Below are 16,235 nucleotides of genomic sequence, written 5' to 3'. Positions count from 1 at the left end.
AAAACCACATAACCAGATTTACCCAGAATCAAGGAGAATCGTTGTTCGAAGCCTAGGAGAGATATAAAGAGCTGTTAAGAGCATGCCCACATCATGCTTTAGAAAATTGGTTAATCATTCAGACCTTCTATAATGGACTTCACTATAACACTAAGATGACCATCGACGCCGCCGCAGGCGGTGCACTGATGAACAAACCTTATCCTGAAGCCAGCGCCCTCATCAAAGATATGGCTCAAAACCATCAATCATGGGGAGTCGAACGAGCGACAGTTGAGAAGAAGGAAGCCCAAGGAGGAGTACATGAGTTAAGCTCTATAGACATGATGCAAGCTAAAATGGACGCGTTGGCCCTCAAGGTCGAGCATATGTGCATAAACCCAAATACTGCAACTGTAGTTTCGTCGGATTGTGAGATATGTGGAACCAAAGGACACCAGTCTGCAGAATGCAGTCTCTTAAACGAAACCAACTTTGAGCAAGTGAACTACGCCCAAGGGAGCCCATATTCGAATATCTATAACCCTGGATGGAGGAATCACCCAAACTTCTCCTATAAGAACAATAACCCTATCCAAAATACTGCAACTCCGAGATAACCAGGTTACCAAGCCCCAAGACCAAATCAACCTATGCAACCTATGCCACCAAAGTCGAGCCTTGAGAAAATTATGGAAAATTTTATCACTGCTCAAACCCAACAAAACAAAAAGTTCATGAACCAGAACATTCACATTAACAAACTGATTACCCAGTTAGGAACCAAGGTTGACCAAATAGTTACTCACACTAAGATGCTTGAAACCCAGATCTCTCAGGTAGCTTTAAACCAAGACGCTGAGAGATAAAAAATTACATGCGATTTATTATGCCAGTAAAACCCTAGACGCTGCCCAACTTAACTACGCAACAACTGAAAAGGAACTACTCGCTGTAGTTTTCGCTATAGACAAATTTAGATATTATCTAGTAGGAGCCAAAATTATAGTTTACACCGATCATGCTGCCATTCGTTACCTATTAAGTAAAAAAGATGCCAAGCCCAGACTACTCCGATGGATTCTGTTACTACGAGAGTTTGATTTAGATATCAGAGATAAAAAAGGCACTAAAAATGTAGTGGCTGATCACCTTTCTAGGCTAGAATACCTAAAACCCGACTTAGTACCCATAAATGATGATTTTGCCTATGATAGACTAATAGCTAAACTAGAAACCATTGAAGATGATAGCCTAGGCCCTCATGAGCACTTCCAAAAATCCTTAGCTGTAAGTAACGTACCATGGTATGCAGACTTTGTTAATTACCTAGTTGCTGATATCATACCCCCTGATCTTGACTACCACCGGAAGAAGAAGTTCTTCAACGATGTAAGAAACTTTTATTGGGACGAACCGCTCCTTTTCAAAAGGGGTAAAGACAGCATTTTTCGCCGTTGCGTTCCAGAAGAGGAGGTAAAAAGTATAATGAGCATTGCCACTCTGCACCTTATGGTGGACATGCGAGCACCTCTAAGACATACGCCAAGATTCTTCAAGTTGGCCTATTCTGGCCTACCATGTGGCACGATGTCCATGCTTGCATTGTCAAATGTGATAGATGCCAACACACGGGAAATATTTCGAGACGTGACGAAATGCCTCTAAGAAACATTCAAGAAGTAGAACTCTTTGACGTTTGGGGTATAGATTTCATGGGACCTTTCCCACCATCCTTAGGAAACAAGTATATCTTAGTAGCTGTGGACTACATGTCTAAGTGGATTGAGGCTATAGCTGCACCCACAAACGACACTACAGTGGTGATCAAGTTATTTAAAAACTACATATTCCCCAGATTTGGAACACCCCGTTTAGTCATAAGCGATGGAGGATCGCACTTCATATCGAGAATATTTGATAAACTTTTAAGCAAATATGGAGTAAGGCATATAGTAGCAACACCATACCACCCACAGACTAGTGACCAAGTAGAAGTATCCATTAGGGAGATAAAACAAATTCTAGAAAAAATTGTTTCTATATCTAGAAGAGACTGGTCTCAGAAGCTCCAAGAAGCATTATGGGCCTACATAACTGCTTTTAAAACCCATATAGGAACAACTCCCTACCAACTAGTCTATGGAAAATCCTGTCATTTACCTTTCGAATTAGAGCATAAGGCCTATTGGGCCATTCAAACTTTGAATTTGGATTACCTGACCGCTGGTGAAAAACGTATCCTTGAAATTCACAAACTGGAAGAACTCAAGCAATCTGCTTACGAGAATGCCAAAATATACAAAGAGAGAACAAAAGCTTGGCATGACAAAAGAATTGTGAAGAAAGATTTCAATATAGGCGACCCTGTTCTCCTGTTCAACTCTAGGTTACGACTTTTCCCTGGGAAGCTGCGTTCAAGATGGACTGGCCCTTTCAAAGTATCTAAGATTTTGAGATCCGGAGTTTTAGAAATCAAGAATGAAACTTGTAGTCCATTCATTATGAATGGGCAAAGGCTGAAGCTCTACGAAGGAGGAGACATTCCAACAGACTACTCCAGCCACACTCTGATAGATCCAGCGATTCCTATGACATGTGTATAAATTCTGATCGTCAAGCTAATGACGTTAAACAAGCGCTGCTTGGGAGGCAACCCATGGTTTTCTTATCTTATTTTACTTTTTTGCATTTATTTACTTTATTTTATTTTTAATCATATTTTCGTCAGGACTAAATATCATTTGCAATGTTTGTGTTTTCAGGATCCCTTTTCCCTAACCTTTGCAGGATGCAGAACTTTGATGACATGCACATAGCTTTCAGAGATGATGCCCAAAGAGAGCGTTACATAGCTCTCTACCAGCACCCTATGGCACCCACACGCTATCCAGACCAGGATTGCATGGAAGCCCTAGGCATTGAGCCGAGCATCAGATTTCTGTGCCACCAACTCCAATGGGATGAATTCGCTGATGACCTGAGTAACACCTACAGGAACTTGACCTTGGAGTTCCTCAGTTCGTTTGATTATGATCCTTACTCCGGACAAGATGGATATGTTGTTTTCAGGCTATTCAGAATTGAGTAATCTTTCTGTCAGAAGGAGCTCAGTGACTTATTAGGTTTTCAGACTATCCCTGACGCCATCCCTGAGACGCCGATGGGATAATTTCTGGGTAAGGAAGTGGAGAAATTCTGGAGCAATATCTCTGGTGGAGGGAGTCAGGATCCTTCTACTCAGTTGTCCCAGGCTATCCGCAACCCTACTATGAGGTATTTCCAGATGATACTAGCACACTCTTTCCTTGGAAGACTGTAAGACCCCAATTTTGACCATAAGATCCCTCATGGCATCATAACATTGCATTTGCATTGCCACAAGGATCTTTAGCATCTTGGTTCCCTTTGCCTTTGGGTGGGACTCCTTGTGATTGGTTTGAGATCACCAAGCATGCTTGAATTATACATCATTGTTTCTCTTACTTTTGTTTACTAACCAAAAGCACAAAAATGTGTCACTAACATCTTTTGTTTGAAGCTTGAGTATCATCCAAGACACTTTGTGGGTTCTATTTAGATGATCAGTCAACACAAGGGAATGGCTTGAGATACTTCCAACAGATTCAAATGGGGTCTATTCGCCAGTCAAAACGTTAATCTTGAAGGAGCAAAAGTTTGTTCATGAGCTGTCATGCTCGCTAGGCGAGCAGAATGGGTCGCCTAGCGAGTCCCAAGAAAAGCCACCAGAATCACCTACGCTCAGAGGAATTTCTTGAACTGTCATGCTCGCTAGGCGAAGCCAACGTGTTTTAAAAAAAAAAGAAAAAAAACGAAAAACGAAAAAAAAAAATGAAAAACGAAAAAAAAATAAAATAAATAAATAAATAAAATATAACAGAAATTTTTTGGACTTGGGTCTCTCTCATTTGAGCCCACAGGTCCACAAAAATCAGGTTATAAATTCAGAGTTTCAGTGAAACAAAAGGCCATTCTATTCCTATTACCCTGGCAGGGGAAAAGATAGTGAGAGAAGAGCTAACAGAGTTCACAACAACCTCTAGAGATTGAAGGGAACTCATCGGCAAAGAACCAATTCCCTCTCATATAAACCCTCAGATTGCTTTACAAACCCAACCGGGCAATTCAATTTCATTCGATCTCTCCAGTCAGGTTTGCCTTATTCCCATTACTTTATGCTTTTAATTTGAATGCTCTGAATGTATGAGGTATTATGGGTGAATTTGATACCCTTTTGATGCATGTGTTCGACAAGAGGTTTAGGCCTCCTACCCTTGGTTGCTTTTTGTGAGCTTTTTGTGAATTTTAATGGCATGATTCATGTGGTTACATTTTGATTTGGGGGCAACTCTTGATTACCCTATCCTGTTTGCTCTAACCTATTTTGTGTTTGTTATGGCATTGTTTTCTCCTAATTCTGTCATATTACTCTAACCTGTTTGTTGAGTTTTTGTGAGGGCTCACATACTCTTGCAGAGATAGCTTGCTTGGTATTCCACTTTATTTGTGGGGTACCACCTGGAGGTCTATTCCGATTACCTGTACTGACTCACTCTCTTTGATGGTGTTTAGCTTGGAAGAGTCTTTAGGTTTCTTATTTATCTAATTGCTGTTACTTCGAATCTTTATCCGTCCGGTATATCTCTCGATCCCTTTACTTTTCCCGCATGTTACCGATTTCTTAGGTTTCGTATAGCCTCTCGTGGCATGTCATTTAAGGTAGCACGGTTCCTTCATCTAGGACTGCCTTTTTGCATGAGCATCCCTAAACACCCCAAACTCATTGATTTTTCTTCTCCTAAGAACACGTTATCTCCTTCTACTACAGGCGAGTAAGTCTCCAAAGGTCGAGCATCCGGTAGATTGCGTAGTAATGTCGTTCACCCCAAAATACAACCCTTACCCCATAGGTGGTCGAACTACGTTTTGCTCTGATTTTCATCCCATATGAGATACGTAGGCATAAGACGCGATGTCTTAGCGAGCACACTCCTCTTTAACCCATAGGTAGCCGAGCTACGAAGACTCTGATTCTCAGATTCAGATGAGATACGTATGCAGTGGATGCGACGTCCATGCGAGTCATTTTCTGTTGACCCTTCTTTTAGTAAGTAGTACATTAGATAAACATACACGCTTTTCTTATCCCTTCAATCATGTTTGCACAAATAAATTTTCACCAAAACAACAACCTTTGCAACAAATGTGAAAAGGGCTCCCTAGGAGTACCTAGGATGCTTTGGGTGCCTAATACCTTCCCATTGCATAACCAACCCCCTTACCCAGATCTCTGACATTTTTACTAGTTTTTGATTCGATAAAACTTTTAGGTTTTTGTTCGCTTTCTAACCATTCCTTTGGATAAATAGAAGTGTGGTGGCGACTCGACTTGTATGATTTACCTTGGATTTAGTCAATATCTCTAATGGTAATGAATACTCCGCTACAGAAAAGTGGCGACTCTGCTGGGGAATGAGAAAATCCTAGTGGGTTTTGCCTACTTTTCATATTTGTTGTATTGTATTGTATTTTTTTTGTGACATATTTTTGTGCAATTTGGGATTACTGTATTGTATATAATGATTGAATTGCTTGATATTAATTCCTTGTATGCTTGGTGATCTTTGTGAGATGAGTTCTATACCCGGACCCGAGTGCACTTAGGATAGGAGAATGGCGTAGTCTTGTTGACTTGTGTGGAGTTATTCCTTAGCAAGTTGACTTGCAAGTCCATTCACTTGGTGGAGGTTATGATGGGATCAATAATGTCACACAAGTAGTTGTGGTTAGACATTACTTTTTCCAATATAGACCTTAGAAGCCAAGGACCTTAGTTTACCAAGCCCATCTTGGCCTATTCTTAGGATGTAGTGCGAAAGTCGTTCAAGTGTAAGATTTGATACGATTGTTACGCGATACTACACTCATAAGAGTCTCTCTTGAGAATATTTTCGGAATACGAGTAGTCGTTTCTCCAATAATATCCAAAAGATGGGATGATGACTATGGGAACCTCTTGTAGAACATGTTTGGCAGGTTTAAACCTTAGTACACTCCCTTTGGGTGGTTCTTAACCTAAACTCCATGCTCGTGACTTGCAACAAACCCTTGATTCATGGTTGATCCGTTCAGGTATCCTTAATATCAATGGAACTTGGGTGTTGATAAGGTGTAAACCATAATCCACCAAAATGGATGGTTGATATTAAGGATAACATGATCCATCCCATGACCTTTGTTTGGTGTGCTTTGCTTGATCCTTGAGTGTGATTGTTGCATTCATGCATTCATGCACCCATTTGCATTCATATCATCAAAATAATAAGAAAATTTTCAAGGAACTTAAGAGGTCTATTTGCAAAATTTTCAGACATGGAAAAACAAAGAAGGAATACAAAGAAGTACAGTTTCAGACAACCAGACTTGAAAGAGTTAAGGAATTTGACATCTCATGTATTAGATCCCTTGGGTTTCAAAGCTCGTTTTGGGAAGCTTCTTCCTCTTCTGACTACTCAGGTGGATGAAGGATTGATGAGTGTATTGGTGCAGTTTTATGATCCCTTATACCGTTGCTTCACGTTTCCGGATTTCCAGCTTTTGCCTACCCTTGAGGAGTATGCTTACCTTGTGGGTATACCTATTCTAGACCAGTTGCCGTTCAATGGCTTGGAGAGTATTCCTACTTCTCAAGAGATAGCTGACATGTTACACATAGATGAATCTCTGGTTGGTGCTCATATGACTACCAAAGGTGGAATTCAAGGTCTCCCTTCTGAGTTCCACATTGCTCAAGCTACTATATATGGGAAGGCCATGAGTGAGGATGCTTTTGAAGCCATATTTGTACTTCTCATCTATGGATTGGTATTGTTCCCCAACATCGACAAGTTTGTGGATGTGAACGCTATTAGGATCTTCTCTACTCTTAATCTCGTTCCGACTCTGTTGGGCGATACCTACTTCTCTTTGTATATGAGGAATGCAAAGGGTGGTGGCGCCATTGTGTGTTGTTTGCCTCTGTTGTATAAGTGGTTTATTTCTCACTTACCTCAGACGGTCGCTTTCAAGGAGAACAAGGAATGTCTACGGTGGTCCACGAGACTTATGTCTCTCACTAATGATGATATCTCTCGGTATAACCATGTGTATGATGGTGTGCGGATTATTGACTCTTGTGGCGAATTCTCCAATGTACCTCTTCTTGGTACATGTGGTGGGATTAACTACAATCCTGTTTTGGCACGTCGGCAGCTTGGGTTCCCCTTAAAGGATAAACCCAATAAAATTCTGTTAGAGGGTGTATTCTTTCAGGATGGTAAAGATCCGTAAGGCTTGAAAGCTAGGATGATCCGCGCTTGGCGCAAGATTCATAAGAAAGGAAGGAAAGAGTTGGGTCCTAAGAATTGCATCGCTTTGGAGCCTTACACTGTTTGGGTTAGGAAGAGGGCGTCTGAGTATCTCATGCCTTACGAGTATCCGAGACCTACACCTATGATTATGGCTGGGCCTTCAACCCTCTCTAATCAAGGAGTAGAGGAGTTGAGAGATGAAGACCATTCACGTGCCTGGATCCGTGAACGTGAAGAGTTGCTTCAGCAGATTAAGGAGAAGGATGCGTTGATTGAGTTTCTTGAGCATCAGGTTATTGATGACCCTGATGATGTATGGACTTCTCTACTTCCTCAGTCTTCTAAGTTCTGGAAGAGGAGGTATGATCGACTCGCCAAAGAGAAGGCCGATATGGAGGCAGCCTACGAGAGGGAGGTGAAGAGGCTTCGCGCATCTTATCTTCCCGTGTCCCGAGCTTTGGATGATTGTTTATAGGGATCCATAAGACGATTATTTTCCTTTTCTCTTGTATATGATTGACGATGCTACACTTCTTTTCCCTGATATTATTTGATGAGATATTTCCATATGTGATAAAATGCTTAATATTTCCAGAATTTGCAAATAAAACTCTAAAGTTCCTTTGAAATAAAAAACAAATCATATGCACAAACATTGCATGCATCATATGCATAAGCAGGTTTTGTTTCCGGTCCTTTGCCCTGTGGTCTAACTCTGGGTCCTTCATTTATTTTGAAGACAAGCTAACTCACCGGTACTACACTAGAGCCAACATTTCAAGACTGATGGATCACTTAGAGCAAGAGAACCGCGAGCTGAAAGAGGAAGTGGCCAGATTGACTGCCCTAATGGAGTCACTCATGGCTGCCCAGAGCCAGTCTTCTCCGACACCTTCAACTCCTCCCTAGAGGATAGTTATCTCCAAGATTGTCTCCTCTACTGTGCCCGCTGCCAGTGCACACTTTGTTCCAACAGCCATGCCAACCGGGTTCCCGTGGGGGATGCCTCCCAATTTCATGCCTGAGGGTCCTGTTCCCACCTTTGCTTCTCTGCCGGCATCTAGTCCGGTCCTTGCCGTTCCTCCTCCTATCATGCATACCTTGCCCAGGGTAGACGACACCATCTATCATTCTGAGCCGTCTGATGGTCCAGATGTTTATGAGAAGATGGATGCTATGAACAATCAATTTCTTAAGCTTCGCAAGGAATTGAAAACTCTCAGAGGGAAGGATCTCTTCGGCAAGTCTGCTTCCGAACTCTGCTTGGTTCCAAATGTGAAGATCCCTGTGAAATTCAAGGTCCCTGATTTTGAAAAGTACAAAGGAAATACTTGTCCTCTCAGCCACCTGGTCATGTATGCCAGGAAGTTGTCGACTCAAACCGATAATGACCAACTACTCATCCACTACTTTCAGGACAGTCTGTCCGGTGCCGCTTTGCGTTGGTACACGGGTTTAGATAGCGCGAACATCCGATCCTTCAATGATCTCGGCGAAGCCTTCGTCAAGCAGTACAAGTACAACGTGGATATGGCTCCCGATAGAGATCAATTGAGAGCCATGTCCCAGAAGAATAAAGAAACATTTAAGGAGTACGCCCAGAGGTGGCGAGAGGTGACAACACAGATCGTGCCTCCGCTAGAAGAGAAAGAGATGACTAAGATCTTTTTGAAGACTTTAAGTTCTTTTTATTATGAGCGAATGATTGCTAGCGCTCCTTCTGACTTCACCGAGATGGTGAATATGGGGATGCGTCTAAAAGAAGGGGTCCGTGAAGGACGGTTAACCAGAGAAGAAGGCTCTTCTGCCAAACGTTATGGGGCGTTTGCAAAGAAGAAAGATGGAGAGGCACATGTTATGATCTCCCATGAGAAACCAAGAAGACCCTCTATGAGGAGGAAGACTGTGCGTCCCGCCAGTAACCAGCACCAGGGGGTTCATATAGCACCTGTTTTCAGAGACAATCAACAATATCAGCAACATAGTAACAATCAACAACCACATCCGCAATATCAGCAACAACAACACCGACCGCAGCAGCAGGCCTACCAGCCTCGAAACAATAATCAAACCAGCACGAGTTACGAGAGGAAAAGGGTCACCTTCGATCCTATTCCTATGAAGTACGCAGAGTTATATCCCTCTTTGATAGAAAGGAAGCTGATTACTCCGAGAGACCCACCGGCTATACCTGCTAACCCCCAGTGGTGGTATAAGCCCGAGTTACATTGTGTTTACCATTCTGGTGCTCCCGACCACGACGTGGAGAATTGTTACCCTTTGAAGACCAAGGTTCAAGACCTTGTGAGGTGTGGTATTCTATGCTTTGAGGACGTAGGCCCTAATGTGAAGAAGAACCCATTGCCCGAACATGGGAAATCTGTCAACATGGTCCAGGGTTGCCCTGGAAAATACAAGGTCAAATATGTCAGTCATATTCAACAGTCTCTGATCGAGTTGCACCGTTTATTATGTAACTACAGTCATTATAAGCATGACCATGATAGATGCCGAGTCTGCTCTGTTAACCGATTGGGTTGTTGCCAAGTGCGCAAGGATGTTCAAGAAATGCTGGACGAAGAAGTCATTGAGATCCTTCAAAACAGGAATGTTGATGAAAATGAGCCTGAGGTCAATGTGATCTCCCCAGTGTTCCGGATACCCGAGCCTGTTATCATCAAGTACAATGGTAGCAAGCAGAAGGCTTCTCCCGCTCTAATCATTAAGCCTGCTGGTCCTGTGCCTTACTCCTCTGAAAAGGCAGTTCCCTATCGCTACAACGCCGTAGCAGTAGAGAATGGGAAAGAGGTGTCCTTGCCCTCTTCTTCTGTTGTGAATATTGTCGATGTTGGCGGTTTGACCCTGTAGCGGTGTATTCTTCACTTTATGATTTATTGACTAAACCAAAAGCAAATTATACAAAGAATCGAGTCGCCACCGCACTTTTATTTATCCAAAGGAATGGCTAAAAAGCGAACAAAAGCCTAAGAAGTTTTACACATAGAAAACTAATGAAAAGATCAGAGATCGGGGTAAGGGGTAAATTACGCAATGGGAAGGTGTTAGGCACCCAAAACGTCCTAGGTACTCCTAGGGAGACCTTTTCACACTTGTTGTACGAAAGGTTATTTGTTTATGAAATATTTATTGTGCAAACATGGATTGAAGGGATGAGAAAAGAATATACAATTTATTGTTTTTGTGTTTGAACGGATGAACCCGTTGCCTACGTACCTTTCCATAAAAAGGTAAAGGATCAAAACGCCGTAGTTCGGCTAAAAGATTTCCAAAATATCAGTGAGTTCATTTTAAAACAAGAGCACTAAGGCTTTTCATTCTCAACGGGAGAAAACTCAACCAATACCAACAATCCACCATGCGAGGATAGCTTCAACATACTAGTGAGGGGTTAACCCTATAATAAGTATGGAAGACTTACAATCAACTCACTAAGGATGTGGTGAGATTTACATCAACCACTATGAGAATTGAAACCTATGGCTAAATGTATGAAAACATATCAACAATGGACAAAGCCACAAAACAATTGAATGGGTAAAGTTAATTGATTATGAGTATTTACAAAAGGATGGTCAAAGTATGATTAAGATTCAATTCAGAAGGAAGTATTATCAAAATGAAGTTTGAAAAGTCAAGGACTTAAGGTCCAGGTTTCTAATTTGAGAAAGACATGACAATGTTTGCACAACATGTATTTACAAGTTTTGAAAGGCAACAAGTGAAAAGGTTTAGGACAAAGAGGGTGTGGATAATGGAGTGTAAAACTTCCTAGAAGTTCACTTCTTGAAATCATATAGAAGATGATTCAAGTGTGTCCTTTGGAATGAGGCAACAAAGCAAGCAAGCAGATAAAAAGCAAGGTGATACCGGATGCCATCAATGGACTTATACCAATCTCACAAACAAAGGCGGATATCAGATACCAATCAATGGATTTACACCAATCTCCTAAAACAAAACAATGATACCGGATGCCAATTAATGGACTTATTCCAATCTCACAAAACAAACACGGATATCAGATGCCAATAAATGGACTTATTCCAACCTCCTAAAACAAACAAGGATATCAGATGCCAATAAATGGACTTATTCCAACCTCCTAAAGCAAAACAAAACATGGATGTCAGATGCCAATCTATCTGGGCTTACTCTAATCTCCAACAGATGATCATAGGAATACAAATGCCAACAACATGGACTTACAATTGCATCCTCACATACAACAAACAAACAGAAGCACTAAGCAAAGAGGACATAAGTGGCCAATGAAATGGTCTTACACTCAGTCCCTTCCAGATCATAGGAACAATGGCCAATGAATGGACTTACTGTTGATTCCTCAATGGGCAAACTCAAACAAATCACAAAGATATGAAATGAGGATCATGCAATAATGAGCAATTAATGATGATAAATGCACAAAGGCAAACAAGCAAACATGCACAAATGAATCAAGCAATCAATCAAACAAAGTCATTTAGCACACACTATAACCAAGCAATTAGGCTCAAGCAAGGGTTAGACTTTAAAAGTCAACTGGAATGGGGTAAGTGGTGCTCTTAACCTTAACATTGAGAGTTAAGGTGAAGCAGATGAAAGGATATGAGGGGTGTGCCTCATGGCTCTTATCCCTGGTCAGGGAGAGCATCAAATGATAGAAGGTGTGGGAGTTCAGAAAGTTGGAACTCTCTCCACAAGTTAATGACTCTATAGATCTTGGGTTAAGATCCACAATGCTACAACATGTAATGTGAGCAAAGGGAAGACACACAGAATAGTAGGAGATGGATTACACATCTCTTCTATCTACCAATTGCCTTACCAAAAGGACTTTTCCTGCTTGGGGACAAAGATAAACAATCACAAGCATTGCCTCTTAAGGAGGACTTCAGACAGGTGCCTGGCCACATAACAAGCCAGGTCTTCCAGACTACATGAAAAAGAGATGTTATACCTCAATGCTTAAGCTATCAAGCAAAGCAAAAGCAAGTTCACAATGAACTATAGCAACTAAGGTACCTGAAATCATCAAACCCAATTAGTATGCTATACAGACAATCAACCAACAGTTAATGCAACAGACAACCAATATAGGCAAAGACATAAGCCACAAGTCAATCCCAATTGAATCAACTTCAACCTACATAACACACATTAGTAATCAAAAGCAAATATCAAATGCTCTCAAGATGAGGCATCATCAATTGTGTAACTTGCATGTGCAACCTGAAACAAAGCTTCAAACATGAGAGGCAAACCCTTAGGCCAAAGCCTAGGGTCAAAAATGAGGAAAAAATTTAAAACAGAACATGAAAATTGACAAGAATCAAGCTCAATCAAATTAGAACAATGTCCAAGTGGTCTCATATCAAAAGCATTCATCAAATTCATTTCAAAAACAAATCATGTCAAAGTATGCAAGTTGGAAGCTCAATGAAGTAAACAGAATGAACCAATTCAAATCAAATCAAAAATGGCTCAATAAATCCCAAGAAAAATCATGTCTAAACAGAACACATCAAAGGATCAACACACCAAAAATCATGGTATGCACAAACAAGCTCAAAGGAGACCACAAATGGTGCATCAACTTAAGGCAATCCTAAAACAGACATGACATAAGATAAATGACTCAAACCAAAGCCAAGCTACACTTCAAAGTGTCTAAAACACATGTGCAAAATTTCAAGTTCATCCAATAAACATCAAGAATTTCACAAATCATCTAAATTCAACACTCAACAAAAGTCCAATCTTGACCAATCAGAAAAGAAAATCTCAAACAATCTGGAAATGCCCTAAAAAAAATCCACAAAACATCATGATCAAACTTAACATCCAGAAGAATCAACATGCAAAAAATCAGGTTAATTGAAGTTCATATGGCATAGTAAATAAAATCAGCAAATTGGACAAGAAATGGTGTGACACACATTGTCACACCTCCAATGATCATATCATATCTCACAAACCAGAAATGAAAAAATAGAAAACTCAAAGCCAAAATGCTCATCAAAGTGTCTAGTCTATGCATGTCAATTTTCAGCTTCATTGGATCAAGCATCATGATTTCATAAAAGAAATGGTAGGCAATGTGCAACATAGCATATGTATGAACAAACCCTAGGCAATTTAAAAATTCAACCAAGCACAAATTCTGAAAAAATATCCAAAAAAAAGTAAACATTACAAGGAACATTGCACAAAAAATCTCATGTGAATTGGATTATTATTTTAGGAGTTATGAATTTTTGAATGGAAAGAAAAAATAAAAAAACATATGAGCAAGGCATGTGAACATGGAAGGCATAAGTGTGAAAAATGCAAGAGGCAATTGGATTTTTGATGGAGCGGGGAATCGAACCGCGTGGGAATTTGAATTGAGGCGCCATGTGAAACACAGCGTTTCATTTAATTGAAACGCTAGCCAATCAGAAGCTGGCACATGGTCCAGTACATGTACACAAACACGAAATCGCATGCAAAGACACGGGCAAATGGATCAAAACGTTTCTGGAAAACTAAACCCTAACATGTTCATCCAAATTCATCGTGTTCATCATCATCAAGAACACACCAACACAGAAATTCATGAGACATATACCAATCGATTCATCTTGCATCACACATCAATAATCCAGCATCAATTTCATCTAATTCTAAACATGTTCAGAGAATCGAGCAAAAACAAGTTTCAATCATCAAACTTCAAATCATGATATCTAACTCAATACTTAATGAAATCAAGAGATCTAAAGCTCAGCATACTCTATGATGTAAGATCTACAAGATGCATTCAACAATTTCAAGAATCATGGAAGTCGAAATCTAACCTCACTGAAGATGCAGAAGTTGATCTGTGCGATTCAGGTCCTGGAAGTATGAAACAGTTGCTCTACCAAGCTTGAATGAGTGAGTGGATGCAGGACTTCAGCTCAACAATGCTTGCTCTCGATGAAATCTTCAACTGCCATGAAAATGTTCAAGCTTCAACAGCTGCGATTCTTCAAGATTTCTACCAGATCTTGCTTCAATCTTCTTCAATTATGCCTGCATATCATGAACAGCACCAGAAACAAACCAAAGAAATGAAGAAAATCGATGAAAAAAGTGAGAGAATTTTGAGAGCAAAAGTTTAGATCTGAGTTTGTGAAGTTCTCCTTTTTTGATTTCTGTTATGATTATCACTTTATACCCTCTGCTAATGATGCTGATTAAACATGTTTAGCCAAAAACCCAAGGATTAGTGAAATGGAATGATTTATGCAATTTGGCCAAAATACCCTCATGCACATGCTAGGCAATGGAACAGTGCGAATTGCACTTGAAACAAGTCTTAAAATCTGTTTTGAGGCAAATGGAATTGGTTTGAAATGAAAATAATGCACACTTTTCAAATTCACATTTTCCCACCAAAATTCAAAATGAAATCAAGTGAAAAATTCACTTTTTTTGTGTGATGAGTTTTAATGAAATGTGATGCATGATTATGATAATAGAGATCAAGAGAAAATTGCTCCAAAAAGAACCACATGGATTGGCCTTTTTATGCAAAAGTTATGCCTTGTTGAAGTTCAAAATCCATTGACAATGATTTGATCATAACTTGCCAACCACAAATGAGAAATGGATGTTCTTGGACTCTTTGGAAAGGTGAGAGCAAGATCTTCAACTTTCATGTTGGACAAAATTTGATTTGAAGCTTTCTTGGACATGTAAAGTTGAGGAGAAGACCTTTCCATTTTTGGCAGTTTGAAATTACAGGTCACCTACTATTTTTGGAAATTTTTCATCTGACCTTAAATCCTTCAATGTTGATATTTGACATGTTATATGAGACTTGTATGGACATGAATGAGGTCTCTCAAACCTTCTTCCACCTTCAAATCCCTGATTAAATGCACAGTTGACTTGTGTTGACCATTCTAGGGTTTCAGCTGACCTAGCTATGCCCTGATGAAATCCAAGCCTCTACCACTTGAGATCTTGATTCAAAATGATGTCATGGTTCATATGAACTCTTGTGAATGATCATGGTGCCCAAATTCTTCAGAATGGCCACCATCTATTGCTCAATGGCTGCCTTTGACTGGCTTGACCTAATGTTGCTTCATCTGCAAGTAACAAGGTTAGCTGACAATATTTTTGTACTTTTGGGTTAGTACACAAATGAAAAGCAATGATATACAAATGCTAAACATGCTTGGTGATCAAGAACCACTCTAAAAAGATAACCCACCCACAAGGAGGAAGGCAAGGTGCACAATGATCCTTGAGGCAATGATATGATATGATATGATATGATGAGGGATCTTAGGGACAAAATTGGGGTCTTACAGACCCGTATTGGCCGTGTATTTTCAGCACCGCCGAAGCCTCAAATTAATGCTGATTTTGTTGAACGCCCGATCGGGAACGCTGTGAATTCTCCGAATCTGGCACTTGCTTAAGCCCTCCTCCGTACTGAAAACTCCTACTTCTGTTGGCCCGAGTGGCAATGTGAAAGAAGACTGTGATGAGATGCTGAGACTCATCAAAAGGAGCGAGTACAATATTGTAGACCAACTTCTACAAACGCCATCCAAAATATCTGTGTTATCCTTACTCTTAAATTCAGAACCACACCGAGAGGCTCTGCAGAAGGTGTTGGATTTGGCATATGTGGATCACGATGTCACTTTGGAGCAATTCAATAGCATTGTTGCAAACATTACTGCTTGTAACAACCTGAGCTTTTGTGACTCTGATCTCCCTGAGGAGGGAAGAGATCACAACCTGGCATTACATATATCTATGGGTTGTAGAGACGACGCCATGTCCAATGTACTGGTGGACACCGGGTCATCATTGAACGTATTGCCA

The 16,235-nt window shown here is 40.5% G+C and overlaps 1 pseudogene; it reads right to left on the bottom strand.

Annotated features, from left to right (window-relative positions):
* LOC127089743 (uncharacterized) lies at positions 1-100 on the bottom strand (annotated as a pseudogene).
* Between the last annotated feature and the right edge of the window lie 16,135 nt (positions 101-16,235).

This window comes from Lathyrus oleraceus, chromosome 5 (assembly GCF_024323335.1).
Source record: "Lathyrus oleraceus cultivar Zhongwan6 chromosome 5, CAAS_Psat_ZW6_1.0, whole genome shotgun sequence".
Taxonomy (NCBI): Eukaryota; Viridiplantae; Streptophyta; class Magnoliopsida; order Fabales; family Fabaceae; genus Lathyrus; species Lathyrus oleraceus.
The sequence above is the reverse complement of the archived record's forward strand: the minus strand, read 5'-3'. Positions and strand labels throughout refer to the sequence as shown.